Genomic DNA, 15,306 nt, shown 5'->3' on the forward strand with positions numbered 1-15,306 from the left:
TATTGAGGAGAGAATATCCCTTTATGCTGATGATATGCTTGTCTACCTGGCAGATCCCTCCGACTCCTTACGGGCCCTTCTCGGGGAGATGGAGAGTTTTGGGGACTTTTCAGGCTTTCGCATAAATTTGTCCAAATCCACTATCTTCCCCTTGGATCCGGCAGCGGAGTCGGTGATCTACTCCGGTTCCAGGCTCCAGGTGCCCACTCCTTTCGTTACCTTGGGGTTATTGTCCAATTACCGCTACACTCCTATGTGTCCAACAATCTATGCCCTCTCATTGATCTCCTACAACAACGAATCTCTCAGTGGATAGATATGCCCTTGAATTTGATTGGGCGAGTTAACATGATCAAACATGATCAAAATGATCTTTCTCCCAAAAATTCTACATGTTTTGGCCAACGCTCCCTGTAAGGTCCCCAAATCCCTTTTCAGGCGCATAGACTCACTTCTACTAACGTTTCTGTGGCAAAAAAAGCCCCATAGGATAGCCTTGGATACTCTAAAACTACCCACGCACATGGCTGGCTTGGCCTTCCCAAATTTTTTTTCTCAGTTAGTGGTGATTCATGATTGGCTACATCCCTCTTCGCATACGCCTGCTCCATTACTGAGGCTGCCATAGTTGACTCACTTGAATCACTCCACAATATAGTGTATCGGAGGCAGGTCCCCCAGGTCCCTGGTGCTCATATGCTACGGACCACTTTGTCCCTTTTTAAAACTGTCATACAGCGGCTTCCAGTGGTCGCCTGGACCTCGTCCCCTAATAATCCACTCTAGTGTAACCCTAAACTTCCTGAATTGATGTCTCATCCCAGTTATCGGTTTTGGATGGCAAAGGGTGTTAAGTATCTCAACCACTTGTATACTGCTCAGGGGTTCAAGTCTTTCCGCCAACTTCGGGGAGAGTTTGGCCTACCTGCTTCAGCCTGGTTTTTTTACGTCCAACTCAGACATGCTTTGAAGGCTCAGTTTACTTCGCTATCGGCTCCTTTGAGCATGTCTGCCTTGGAGAAACTGCTTAGGGACCCTGGTACTACAAAACTAATTTCTCAATACTATTCTTTTTTGATGTCGGATTCCAATCCTAGATTTGCCAGGGCACAAACACGTTGGGTTAGTATGGGCATTGACTTTAGTGAGGATGACTGGACTGAATTTACTGAGACCTATCATAAATCGGTTATAGCCTCCAATGACCGTTTGATCCAATTGAAGGTGTTTCATCGAAGCTATTTTACTCCTGACCGCCTACATAAGTTCGGCATGCGTCCCACCCCCGATTGTTTTAGGGGTTGTGGACGTCCTGCCGATTTTTTTCATTGTTTTTGGTCCTGTCCGGTGGTAGCTAAATTCTGGGCTGAAATTAACACATTCCTGTCCTCGGTTCTAGGTCTCCCTAATGTCCTTCATCCAAAGAATTGCCTGTTGGGCGTGTTCGAAGACCTGTTGGTTTCAGGCCACGTCAAACGCTTGCTTCGCATCCTGTATTTTTATGCTAAGAAGACGATTCTTCTGTGCTGGAAGGGCCCTACGGGACCTACGGTTGCTGCCTGGCTTCAATTGATTAACAACTGCCTTCCCCTTTATAAACTTACCTTTTGAGTTACGAGGTCATCCCCACCTGTTTGATAAAATTTGGCATAGCTGGGTATCCAGTCCTCTCACTCTACCTCCTCCGAGCTCTGTGGAGCCGAGTTCCCCTTCTGCTAACCCGTAAGGAATTGTAACTGCCATTCCGAGTGTTGAGTTCACCCTAGCTTTTCTTGAGTATTGACTTGTACTTTTTGTCTTGTTAAATTTTCAGCTTATCCTATCTTGTGGAGGGGGGGGGGGGGGTACGGGGGTGTGGCCGGGGAGCATCCGCAATCTAGGTAATGCTTATTAGCATTGAAATGTTTGTTTCCCTTCTTGTCAAGAAGGTCTTGTTTTCTGTTGGTTTGTTGTATTTGTATGTTGTTTAAAATCTCAATAAAAATATCTTTAAAAAAAAAAGGCCTGGACATCCTGGACATCCATAGCAGTGGTGGTTGATCGCAGGATCCTCTCTATGGTAAAGAAAAACCCATTCACAACATGCAGACAGGTGATGGACACTTTCCAGGAGGTGGGTGTATCATTGTCAAAGTTTACAATCAAGAGAAAACTTCATGAGAGCAAATACAGAGCGTTCACCACAATGTGCAAACCATTCATAAGCCTGAAGAATAGAAAAGCCAGATTAGACTTTGCCAAAAAAACATCTAAAAAAGCCAGACCATTTTCTGGAAAGCATTCTTTGGACGGATGAAACCAAGATTATTCTGTAACAGAATGACGGGAAGAAAAAAGCATGGAGGAAGCTTGGAACAGCTCATGATTCAAAGCTCACAATGTCATCTGGAAAACATGGTGGAGGCAGTGTGATGGCATGGGCATGCATGGCTTCCAGTGGCACTGAGTCATTGGTGTTTATTTATGATGTGACAGAAGCCAGAAGCAACCGGATGAATTCTGCAGTGTTTAGAGATATACTGTCAGCCCAGATTCAGTCAAATGCAGCAAAGTTGATTGAACGGCGCTTCACTGTACAGATGTGCACAAGGATCTAAAACACACTGCAAAAGCAACCCAGAAGCTTTTGAAGGATAAGAAGTGGAATATTCTGCAATGGCCGAGTCAATCACCAGATCTCAACCTATATGAGCATGCATTTCACTTGCTAAAGGTAAAACTAAAGGCACAAATAAATAACTGAAGACAGCTGCAGTTAAAGCCTGGCAAAGCTTTAGAAAGGAGGAACCCCAGTCTTTTTGGGAATGTCCATGGGTTCTAGACTTAATGCAGTCATGGCCAGTAATGGATTCTTAACAAAATATTAAAAATTAACATTTTATTTATGATTATATTCATTTGTCCAATTACATTTGAGCCCCTGAAAATGGAGGGACTGTGTATAAAAAAGGTTGCAGCTCCTAAAATTTGTACTTGATTTTTATGTTTAACCCCTTGAATTAAAGCTGAAAGTCTGCACTTCAAATTAATTTCAATGGTTTCATTTTAATTTTATTCTGGTGGCCTACAGAGCCAAAAGTATGAAAATTGTGCCTGTGTCCAAAGAGATAAAGACCTATGTCTGTGTGTGTGTGTGTGTGTGTGTGTGTGTGTGTGTGTATATATATATATATATATATATATATATATATATATCATTGTGTAGTAAAGTAGTAGTAATGTGTCACAAAAAAAAAAAAAAAAGAAACCCTGCCAGATAATGTCATAATGTACTTGTATGCATCGCATGTTAGCACATTATACGAGATTTACCTTAAAACAAAGCCCTCCAGCCGCACGCTGCCACCGCTAACAGGGCTTCCATCTTTACCTGGTCTTCCTTCCCGGTTCATGTGCTCTGGACGTTTGAATAGCCGAGCGACGATGACAGCTTTAACCACTTTAAGACCGGAAGATTTTCTTGCTTAATGACCAGGCCCTATTTTGCGATTCGTCACTGCCTTATTTTAACGGACAATTGTGTGGTCGTGCCATGCTGTACCCAAGTAAAATTGATGTCCCTTTTTTCCCCACAAATAGAGCTTTCTTTTGGTGGTATTTGATCACCTGTGTGATTTTTATTTTTAGCGCTATAAACAAAAAAAGAGCGACGATTTTGAAAAAAAAAAAAAACAATATTTTCACATTCTGCTATATGACATTCCCAAAAAAAATGTTAAAAAATTTTGTTTTGTTTTCTGCTACATATTTTCGTTATAAAAAAATTGCAATAAGTGTATTTTGATTGGTTTGCGCAAAAGTTATTGCGTCTACTAACTACGGGAAAGATTTATGTCTATTTTTTATTGGTTTTTATTTTTTTTACTAGTAATGGCAGCGATCTGCGATTTTTTGCGGGACTGCGACATTGCGGCGGAGAGATCGGATCCCCAACTGACATTTTTGACACTTTTGGGGTTACCAGTGACATTACTACAGTAATCAGTGCTAAAAATATGCACTGGTACTGTAATAATGCCATTGGCAGGGAAGGGGTTAATACTATTGGTAATCAAGGGGTTAAATGTAAGCCTAGGGGAGTGATTCTAACTGTGGGGGGCTTGGGCTTGTGAGATGATCAGAGAGACATGTGATCCTATATAGCCTCTGTGATCATTACAGGGAGAAGGACGTGTTTACATCAGCCGTCCGTCCTTCTCTGTCAGCGGGGGGAGATTGAGGGTGTCAGGCGGCAATTGGAGCCGCCTGACACACGCACTGGCTCCCCGGCTGATGAGTGGGGGCGGGAGGTCACTCGCCCCCTAGCCTCCTGAGAGGGAGTGACGTAGAGCTATGTCGCTTTGCCCAGGAGCGACTGCCTGCAGCAGTAAATCTGCGGCGGGTGGGCGTCAAGTGGTTAAAGGCCACATAGTGCACATATGTGTCATTGGGTGGCCGAGGTTTCTGTGCTGAGAGTACGCTCGCTGAACACTACCAGCACAGAGACCAAACTGTAAAAAACAGCTCTCGATACCCATTAAGGTTCAGTAGCTGGCAGGACTGGTTCCTGTTCATGTGACCACTGTGACAGCCAATCACAATGGTCACGTGATCACCAAACTTTCTCACCCTCTGTGTGTACACATCCTATTAAAGGACGCCGGGGCTTGGCGGGAAGAGGTTAAACCAGTAGCTTTTTTCTGCATCTTCTAATAGAGATAAATAAAAGACAGACATAGAACAGTGAGCCCATCCATTAACTCAAGAATGACTGGGACAAACAAGTATTACTGTTCATTAAGTCCAGATACCAAAAGTTAGATAGAAAAAAAATTAAATATAAAATCTAACAAAGTTTAAAACTTTTGTTTAACCCTTCATGGGATCAAGTGAATATGCCACTTGGTCTGATACAAATCCACCCTTCCCCAACTTGCTAAGCAGTATGTCCAGACACTTTTCCTGCCACTGTCCAACAACGCTGCTAGAAAGGAGATGGATTGTGACAGCGCTGGTATCTGATAGCAGGGCCTGCTCTGGTGACCAGCGCTGCCATTCACAATAGATCACACATTCTGCAGTGCTGTGTGATCTATCTAGGGGCTGCTTCTAAATCATTTGTACCTACTGTACTCTTCAAACAGATATAATAAAATGATTGGTAAATTTAAACAGACCAAAAAGGTCAGTTAGCGTTCATATACACTTTAACCACTTGCCGTCCAGCCACCGTAGTTATACTGCAGCAGGTCAGCTCTCTCCCACGAAACTACGTACCTTTACGTCACTTCGCGGTAATGCTAGCAAGGACACGCGCATGCCTATTTGCCACAGGGGGAAGCTGATTAGCTGATCATTCTGTGTAGACAGAACAGCGGTGTGCCATTGTAAACACAGCACACCGCTGTTCTCTCACTGAGGGACACAGGGATCCTGTGTTCCTCCTATTTAGGAACACAGGTCTCTGTGTTCATCCTGTAAATACAACCCCCACACAGTTAGAAAGCATCCCCTAGGCACAGGCACACATTTAACCCTTAGATCGTCCCTGGTGTTAACCCCCTCCCTGCCAGTGTCATTAGTACAGTAACAGTGCATATTTTTAGCTTACTTTAGTAATGTCACTGGTCCTCCCAAAAGTGTCAAAAATGTCAGTTAAGTGTCCGATCTGTCGCAGTCCCGCTAAAAATTGCAGATCGCCGCCATTACTAGTAATGAAAAAAATAAAAATGACATAAATCTTGTCCCTAGTTTGTAGACGCTATAACTTTTGCACAAACCAATCAACTTATTGGGATTTTTTTTACCAAAAATATGTAGCAGCATACATATTGGCCTAAAATTATGAAAAAATTTGATTTTTAATTTTTTTTTTATTGGGAATGTTTTATGTAAAAAATACTGTTTTTTTTTTTTTTTTCAGAATTGTTGCTCTTTTTTTGTTTACAGCGCAAAAAATAAAAATTGCATAGGTGATCAAATACCATCAAAAGAAAGCTCTATTTGTGGGAGAAAAAGATATTAAATTTATTTGGGTACAGCACCGCATGACCGCGCAATTGTCAGTTAAAGTAACGCAGTGCCAAATCGCAAAAAATGTCCTGGTCATTAAGGGGGTAAATCCTTCCGGTCCAGAAGTGGTTAAAGCAATATTTTGCAATAACCCAATTTACTTTCTGTCCAATAGTTTTACAAATGAAAATGTAATCAATGATTAAAATTAGGAATAAGAATGTTAACCTTATATCTTAATATGAATATCCGTTTTATTAATTGTATTTTTCAAAACACTCAGGTAAATATACTGATACTTGGCAGTTACATTTAAAGAGGAACTACACTCTGCTCACATAATTTGTAATAAAAACATCTTTGCCCTTCTTAGGCTTCCCTCCAACCACTTTGCATATTATTTTATATACTGTGATTCTGTACTTGCCAAATATGCTGCAGAAATCTCCCTCCACTAAGTCTGGCTGCAGCCATTTTAACTGTGGGCAGCTAAAGCTGCTGATTGTTCACTTCCTGGATGTAAACAGACACACACACACACACATATATATATATAGATAGATAGATAGATAGATAGATATACAGACAGACACACTCACACCACTGCTTGCCTACACATTTCTCCTCTCTGGATGAATACACGTGGATCTCTGCAGTCTTCTGTTTTCTTGGCCCTCATCCAGCCCCCTCCAGCTCTGCAGCTCTCATTGGCTTTCCTATGACTCACCCTTCCCTCCCTTGCTGACAAACTCCCACGAGAGTTAGAGAGAGAGCTGTGCATGATGTCATTAGCCTAGGCCACAGGTGTCAAACACAAGGCCCGTGGGCCAAATGTGGCCCCCCAGGCCAATTCATGTGGCCCTTGCTCCTCTCCTGCAGCTGCGGCACCACCCTTGTCTCTGCCCTCACCTTGTCTCAGTAGTAGGCAGCAGAGGGGAAAGAACTCCTTTGCCAGATCCTGTTCTCCTCTGTGCAGCTGCAGAAAGGCTTGTCTTTGCCCCCCCAGCAGTCCGCAGCAGAGAGGAGGGCAGAACTCCTCCTACAGATCCTGCACCTCTCTGTGCAGCCGCAACACCCCCTTGCCTCTGCCTCCCCTGGTCTCAGCATTTAGCAGACTCTGGAAGCTGACTTCAGCCCTCTCCTGGTTCTCCTCCAGACCCTGCACTTTCTTCTTCCCAGATCCACCTCCGTCTTCTTCCTGGCAGCAGCACAAGGTAATGGGGGGGGGGGGAAGATGTAAGGATGACTCTTGACTTCTGATGGTGGGGGGCTCTTGGCATCTCATGTATGGGTGTAAGGGGGCGTGGGGTGCTCTGGACATCTAATCTTACAGATATAACTGGCCCTTTGAGGGCAACCATAATGCTGATACGGCCCACGATGAAATTGAGTTTGATACCCCTGGCCTAGGCTAATAACCAGACAAGAAAGAGGAAGTGGGCGGTATAAGGTATTTACTGGAAGAAAAAAAATGTTTAACTATCCAAAGTTAAAACAACAAGGGCAGAAGATTTAATAGATCTTCTTTAAAAAGCTGTACTCCGGGAGTAAGAAAATATTGTCCTAATACAAGAAGCCTGTGTATTCTAACTTGTATATTGGTGTGATTTGTATATCTCTTCCAGATCTGTGCAGTAATCCAGCGTCAAACTTGTTCCCTGTGCAGACCGGTCACTGCGTCTCCCTCTCCTTGTGCAGGGTGACTGGTCTTGTCTCCTCCCTATCTTGTACTTTTCTGATTCTGTGGGCAGCCTGTCGTGGGGTAGACTGCTGGGCACCTCCAACAACTCTCCGCTCTGCAGAGTCTCTGACCACAGTGATGATGTTACTGCTACTTTAACCAGGTAATATCTGGGTTTTTAAAGGGATTTGGTGAACACTAAGTGGATTTATATCCTTTGTTGCCATTGAAGAATATATGTGCATTAAAGTTTTTGTGCCTAGAGTGCAGCTTTAAGTGAATAACCCATTCAGCTATCTCTGCCTGAGAGCAGTACATTTGTTTACTTTTCTTGCTTTCCTAGAAAGGAAGGTCACTATGACTATGACTGTTACACCCTATCTGTTGTGGACACATGAGGGCACAGTTGTAATTACACTTAATCCTGATATATAGTAATCTATACATTATAGAAGTTTTAAAATAATTTGGATTGAGAATTGAAAGGTGACACTTACCGTTTATCTGTACATCAATGTTTCCTCTCAAGTCATTGAACCATCCAGAGACCTCCACCCGACAGCAGTACTTTCCTGTATCTTCCTCAGTCACATTAGTGATGGTCAGTGACACGTTCCCCTGTGTTATGTCCCCCAGTATGGAGTATCTGTCAGATCTTCTCCAGGTCACTTTGCTGCCATCAGTCTCGATGATAACATTATTACAGTAAAGTGATGTGCATTGGCCTTGTCCCCAGCACATGGTGTGTAGGTGTTTATAAACAGTATAATGACAGGGCAGGGTTATTGTATCACCTACTGATCCTGTCACATGTTCCGCTCTTCCTGACCAAACTGCAGAGAAAACAAAGAGATATCAGTATTTGATTACAGTGTAGCAGGGGGGTCCTCTAGATATTTTGTATGCTGCACTGGCAGTTAAAGCGTAGCTAAACCCAAAAACACAAATATATATTGCAGCTTGCCAGAGACAGACACGGTCCAACCTGTGTGACAACCATGGCCCCCTTTATGGATACAGTGGAGAAAAAAATGCAGAAGTAATGGAAGTGTATTGCTGGCAGGATCACCATCAGTGTGGTTAGTGTAGATGATAATTACATTACAACGAGCATTTAGATAAAACTCCCTTGTCCCCAACACATGGAGTGTAGATATTTATGAACTGTATAATGACAGGGCAGAGTTATTGCATCATCTATTGATCCGATCACATATCCCACAATGCATTGCCCCAGGGGGTTGTGTGTTAAGGTGAATTGTGGTAATGTGCTGTAAAGGGTTTGTTACTACAAGGCATCACATACAAACTGATATTTTCACTAAAATCATAATTATTTTGGCCTGGAGATCAGTTTTTTGTTTACAAACTGTTTATTGAAAAGTTTCAGAAACAAAGCCATCAATACATGCACAGAACTGTAAAATACATAATCATATGATCATAAAAAGAAAAATTGAATTGCTGTAAAGGACATATACTGAAAACTTAACAACGTAAAATAAAAGAAGAAACAAGCCATATATCTAGATGCAGGGCTTTTTTTCTCACAAAATAGGTGCAGGAACCCCTTTCCAAGTCACCCGTTTTCTTGGACTCTACCCACCTCCAAGCACCATTCCATGGTTCTACCCCCTATCTACCTCCCAGTACTGCCCTTTTAGAGAATACAGAACCAAGTATCATTTAGTGGTGTTAAGTAATTTTTTGGGAATATGTTAATGATAACAAGAAAAGCAGTAAAATAGATTCCCTGTAGGCAACAACAATATAGCCCCTCGCCAGCAACAATAGATCCCTCTAACAACAATGGACCACCCGCAACAAACTTCCCCCCCTAGCAACAATAGACTCCCAGCAGCGACAACAGATCTCCCTGCAGCCAGCAACAATAGATCCCTCCCTTAACAGTAGATCTCTCCCAGCAAGAACTGACCTCCCCAGAAATATAAGACCCACCCCCAGCAACAGTAGGGGCCCCACCAGCAACCATAGACCTCCTCAGCAACAACAGAACCCCCTGCAAAAATATACCGCCTCCTGCTGGAATAAATCCCCCAGCAGCCAGCATTAATAGACCCTGCACCACACTCCAGCACCCCTTGCCATTACATACCGTCAGTGCTGGAGGTGCCGGAACTGCGTTCCCCCGCGTTCCCGCTGAAAAAAAGCCCTGTCTAGATGCCTATGGTACAAATATGTGATATAAATAAGCAAGACCAATTGGACAAGAAAAACCTCATTCATGCCATATAATTAGAGGTAGTGGAGGTAGAATTGCAAAATTTATGAAAATTGGTTGGGTACAGATGATCGTGTCTCTCTTCCCACTAAGACATTATATGTATAGATGAACAATCGTCCTATATTGCATAAAAGCACATCTTTGAATCAAATCATGTATATAAAATACTAACCATGGTCAAGATAGAATTCATTCTAGAGAGAACTTGTGGGAAAGGGACGTTGGTGATTTCCAATTTAAAGCAATAGACCATAAATAAGTTACACAGAAAGTATATATGAGCATTTGGGTACAGTAGAAAACTCCTGTAATAGGATCAAATAAAAGGCAGGTAAGTAAGCTCATTTTGTACATTGTGACCTGCATTGGCAGGAGATATATCACCAATGTCCCTCCAAACCAGGCTTATCTTGTCACAGTCCCAGAAGATATGAGTGTTTCTATGGCTTGGAGATCAGTTTTATAATTAGACCATGAAGTAAAAGACCCCTAAAACACATATATTTACACTGACGATCCATAACATAATGCAAAATATGATTTTTATCTCCAGATTGGACATTTTAGTAGAATTCAATACTCACTGTGCAGATGAAGGAGACAAAAGAAAACCACATAAGCAAACATTGTTCTGTCCAGCAATCACCCAGTTAGAAAATCTTAACACTTGTGCAATATGAGCTAATAGTCATAGACCCCCATCTAAAAGTCAGATGGTACCTGTGGTCAGCTGCTTCCTGCTTCTAACATTGTATCAAGTCAGACCTGTCTAAAATTTTTGCGACAGAAACACAAAAAAAAAACAAAAAACAAATTAAGAAACCCAAGATAACATTAAGCCCTGGTTCACACTTGTGCGTGTGCGGGGTTCGCATGTCATGTCGGAGCGCACTGCTCCGACATTACATGCGATCGGCTGTGCGGTGCGAGTCTAGCCATACAGTTTGTATGGCTAAATTCGCACCGCAGCCGCACCAAACACGCACAGGGACCCTTTTTTCTAGCCGCATCAGGATCGGATCGCACAGCGGTTCACACTTGTGCGATCCGATCCTGTGCGAACTGCACGATCGCACTGCGATATGCGATCAAACTGGGGGTGTCGTTAAGATTACATTGACACCCCCAGCGTATCGCATATGGCAGTGTGAACTGCCGGGGGTGCGTGTGCGATGCAGTATCAGGCTGCGAATTCGCAGCCTTCCCGCACTCGCATAAGTGTGAACCAGCCCTAACTGCACATCAGTAAACTCAGTTTTGACTCTTCTGATGATTTTCTACTAGCTCTGCTCACATATTCTGTAACTGGGACTGTGGTCTTTCTGAGCAGATGGGGGAAGTTTAGAAATGAGTGATGTTCTTGCACTTTACACTGTCATTTTTTTCTTTTTTTTTTTTAACTATACAGAAATAATATAGAAAATCAGTCAAGTGTGAAGTTATGAGGTTTTAAAACAAAAACCTACACTTTGGAACTTTATACCCGTACTGATGCTGCTGCTCAAGTGTACAAATCACTAAATGATGGCAAATATAATCACAGCAATATACAGTACACATAGAAACAAAACTAAATATCCATTAGTACCCAATGTGAAATGAATCCATAGCTCGTGACGCACAATTGAACATTTAAGTAGTTCCACTGTAAAGAAAAAATATTTTTCCTGAATTCTTTCCTAAATGTATAAAATATAACTCGATACTCGATACTACATTAGCGCTGCTAGTGTATGTGAGCTTCCTCCGTTTCTCATTATACACCTTTTTGATATTATTTGATTTTTATAGCGGCTGCTTTGTTTTTAGAATTTCTATTATATTAGCGCTGGGTTGAGTGGGTTTTTATATTCTTACTCCTATTATTTATATAACTCGATACTAACATTTATGGGTAAAGTTGATCCAGGAAATATCCGATTGCTTCTTCAGGGATCATTTTTTCCACTGCTGGAGCAAACTGGATCATGCTTTGCTGGGTTTTTTTTTTGCCTTCCTCTGGATCAACTGTGGGTAAAAGATTGTATAATTTTTTTCCCTTTTATTGGTTGAACTAGATGGACTTGAGTCTTTTTTCAACCAGACTAATCATGTTAACTATGTATGTAGACTTCCTTTATAAAGTGCTCTGTGCTCAGAAAAAAGTGATCCGTGCTCCCTCTGTTGTGCCCACACTGACCGGAAGAGATGTCATAAACCTCTCTACTGGGTGGTATGTCTCTTTGCTCCACTCTTCTATGGTCTCCACTCACCTTCAGGCTCCTTTCTCCACCCCCAGAATAGATGGTATATAATAGTTATACCGCTGCATAATGTGGCACCTTCCTCTGGAGCACTTTTGTTTTAACAGAGCACGGAGCACTTTATCAAGGAAGAGAATTTTTCTTTAAAGTGGAACTACTTCATTGTGCAATTGTGCGTCACAGGGTATGGATTAATTTCACATTGGTTACTAATGGATATTTTGTTTTGTTTCTGTGTGTACTGCTGAAGTTAAGAAGTCAAAGCATGAACGGTGTGAAGTTTTGAAGGAACTGAGAGCACAAATTGGAGAAGTGGGTAAGGACCGGATTACACCAATCAAACAAAAATTAAGTGCAGCGCTCACTAGAACTGAAAACATAATATACAGTATACTGTGCTCTTCAGTGCTCAGACTTGATGTGCTCTTCCACGTAAATTCCTCATGGAAAATATTGACACACATCACTGCTTCCTTTCCTAATTTATAAATAAGATGGACTCAAACAGTAGGACCTGGTTACCTTAGGTCCATACTGCACCTTTCCCCTTTAGGAGATATACAGTATGTAATAGCACCACATTGTCTCCTCCACTGCAGGTCCTATTAGCACCCCTTCCCTTTCTTCCCTTTTAACAGATGACTGCAATAACACTGCTCCGTCTCCTCCACAACACAGGTTGGCAGAGATATATTCTCCAAAGATAAAATGAAAACGAACAGTGCTTTCCATTTAAAATGTTTATTTAAGATGAAAATGTAAAAGATTCAGTCCCCGTTCACACTAAGGCGACCTGTGAGGCGACCTGGTCGCCTCACAGGTCGCCGTAGGTCGCCTCCCATAGGGAAGCTGCGGACCCGTTCTAATAGGAGCGACACAAGTCGCTCCGACTTAGAAAAAGGGTCCGGAGCTTCTTTGGGGCGACCAGGAGGCGACCGCCATAGACTTCAATGTTATGAAGTCCGTGGCGGCCGCTCCGAGGTCGCGGCGCGGTGCGAAGTAGCGTCGCTTGCATGTGAACGGGGCCTTAACCTCTCTATTTGTCATGTTTACTGTTACCATCGAAACAGAAAATAAAAAGGAAATCCCAAATTTTGAGTTGATATCAGAAAACGAATAGAGCGGAAATCTTCTAATGGGGACAATAGTTCTGGTGACATACCAGGATTCCCTCACTTTGTAGGGATTTTCTTTTGCTTCCTGTTCTGGCTATGACATAGCTCTCAACTGTGCCTGATTTGGAGGGACTGTAACTGATTTGGAACAATGTTCCTCTTTCCCCCTCATTTTGGTCTGATCATAGGCTTGTGCAGAGGGTGTGCCTGGGTACACCCTAATCATCCCGTGTGGCACAGATTCCCGCTGTTGATATTGCAGCAAAGCCCTCCAATGATGCTCCTAAAAAAATTGTAAAAAAAAAAAAATCTATATAAAAAAAAAATAACAACAATAAAAAACTACTGACACCATCTACTGACACCAACCTCTGCCCTAGTGACAAATCCAGTGCTCTACTAACACTGTCCATGTTTTAATACATTTTAAAATTGTTTTTTTATATTTATTTATAAGAGTATGTGTGTGTGTGTATATATAGAAAGATAGATATAGATTTATACATATATTGCTCTATATACATATTTGTATTTCCACATTTTGCCATGTTACAACTAAAAACGTATATGTATTTTATTGGGATTTTATCCCAGTAATCCTCAAACTACGGCCCTCCAGCTGTTGCTGAACTACACATCCCATTAGGCATTGTAAAACTCTGATATTCACAGACTTGACTAGGCATGATGGGAATTGTAGTTCCTGAACAAATGGAGGGCCATAGTTTGAAGACCCGTGTGATAAACCAACACAAAGTGGCACATAATTGTGAAGTAGAAGGAAAATGATAATTCGTTTTAAGATTTTTTTTTTTACAAATAATTATATGAAAAGTGTGGCATGCATTTGTGTTCAGCACCCCTGAGTCAATTCTTTGTAGAACCACCCTTTGCTACAATTACAGCTGCAATTCTTTTTGGGTATGTCTCCACTAGGGATCGACCGATTATCAGCAATGCTGAGGTTACCGATATTGCCGATATTTCGGGAAAGTGCATGTACTGGAGTGATGCCTGCAGCTAGAGGCATCACCCCGGTACGGGCGTCCATAGCCGACGGACGGCTGTCTTGTAATGACAACCCATGCGGCTGAGAAGCCGCTCGACTGTCATTACAAGAAGCGGGAGGGGACACCTCCCGCCGCCTTCTGCAGCTCGCCCGGTCCTCCCGTCCCACCTGGAGACCTGGGCATCCTACCTGCACTGCCGCCAAAGAGAAGACCCCATGAAAGCCACATTCGGCTCTGATCGGGTCTCCATGTAAAAAACCCCAAAGTGATGTCATGACATCACTTCCGGGTACTCGGCGGCAAATTCAAAAAAATGCGAGCATTCAAAATAGCTAAACTTGGCGTTTTGAATGTTTTTAAGTGCAGAGGAGGGGTTTGGAGTCTTTTAGACCCCCAGATCCCTCCACCACAGTACCTGTGAAAGAAAAAAAATATCGGCCAATACCGATATCCGATGACCAAAAAATCGGTATCAATATCGGCACTAAAAAAACTATATCGGTTGATCATTAGTCTCTACCAGCTTTGCACATCTAGAGAGTGACATTTTTGCCTACTGTTCTTTGCAAAATAGCTCAAGATCTGTTAGATTGGATGGACAGCGTCTGTGAACAGTAATTTTCAAGTCTTGCCACAGTTTCTCAATTGGATTTAGGTCTGGACTTTGACTGGGCCATTCTAACACATGAATATGCTTTGATGTAAACCATTTCATCCTAGCTCTGGCCGTATGCTTAGGGTCCTTTTCCTGCTGGAAGATGAACCTCTGCCCCAGTCTCAAGTCTTTTGCAGACTCTAACAGGTTTTCTTCTAAGATTGCCCTGTATTTGGTTCCATCCATCTTCCCATCAACTGTGACCAGCTTCCCCGTTCCTGCTGAAGAAAAGCATCCCACAAAATGATGCTGTCACCACCATGGTTCACGGTGGGGATGGTGTGTTCAGGATGATGTGCAGTTAGTTTTCCGTCACACATAGTGTTTTGCTTTTAGGCAAAAAGTCCAATTTTGGTCTCATCTGAC

At 42.5% G+C, this 15,306-nt stretch overlaps 2 protein-coding genes across 2 annotated transcripts in view; one reads left to right on the forward strand and one right to left on the reverse strand.

The window, feature by feature from the left end:
- The window catches only part of LOC309552753 (T-cell immunoglobulin and mucin domain-containing protein 4-like), a gene marked incomplete at its 3' end in the record, with an annotated part of 146,643 nt that overhangs the window by 20,971 nt on the left and 110,366 nt on the right, over window positions 1–15,306 (reverse strand). The gene's annotated exons all lie outside the window — the stretch shown is intronic.
- LOC309554658 (uncharacterized protein) overlaps window positions 1–15,306 on the forward strand; it is a gene marked incomplete at both ends in the record, with an annotated part of 51,607 nt that overhangs the window by 353 nt on the left and 35,948 nt on the right. The gene's annotated exons all lie outside the window — the stretch shown is intronic.

This window comes from Pelophylax lessonae (genome assembly GCF_965119305.1).
Source record: "Pelophylax lessonae genome assembly, chromosome: 4".
NCBI lineage: Eukaryota > Metazoa > Chordata > Amphibia > Anura > Ranidae > Pelophylax > Pelophylax lessonae.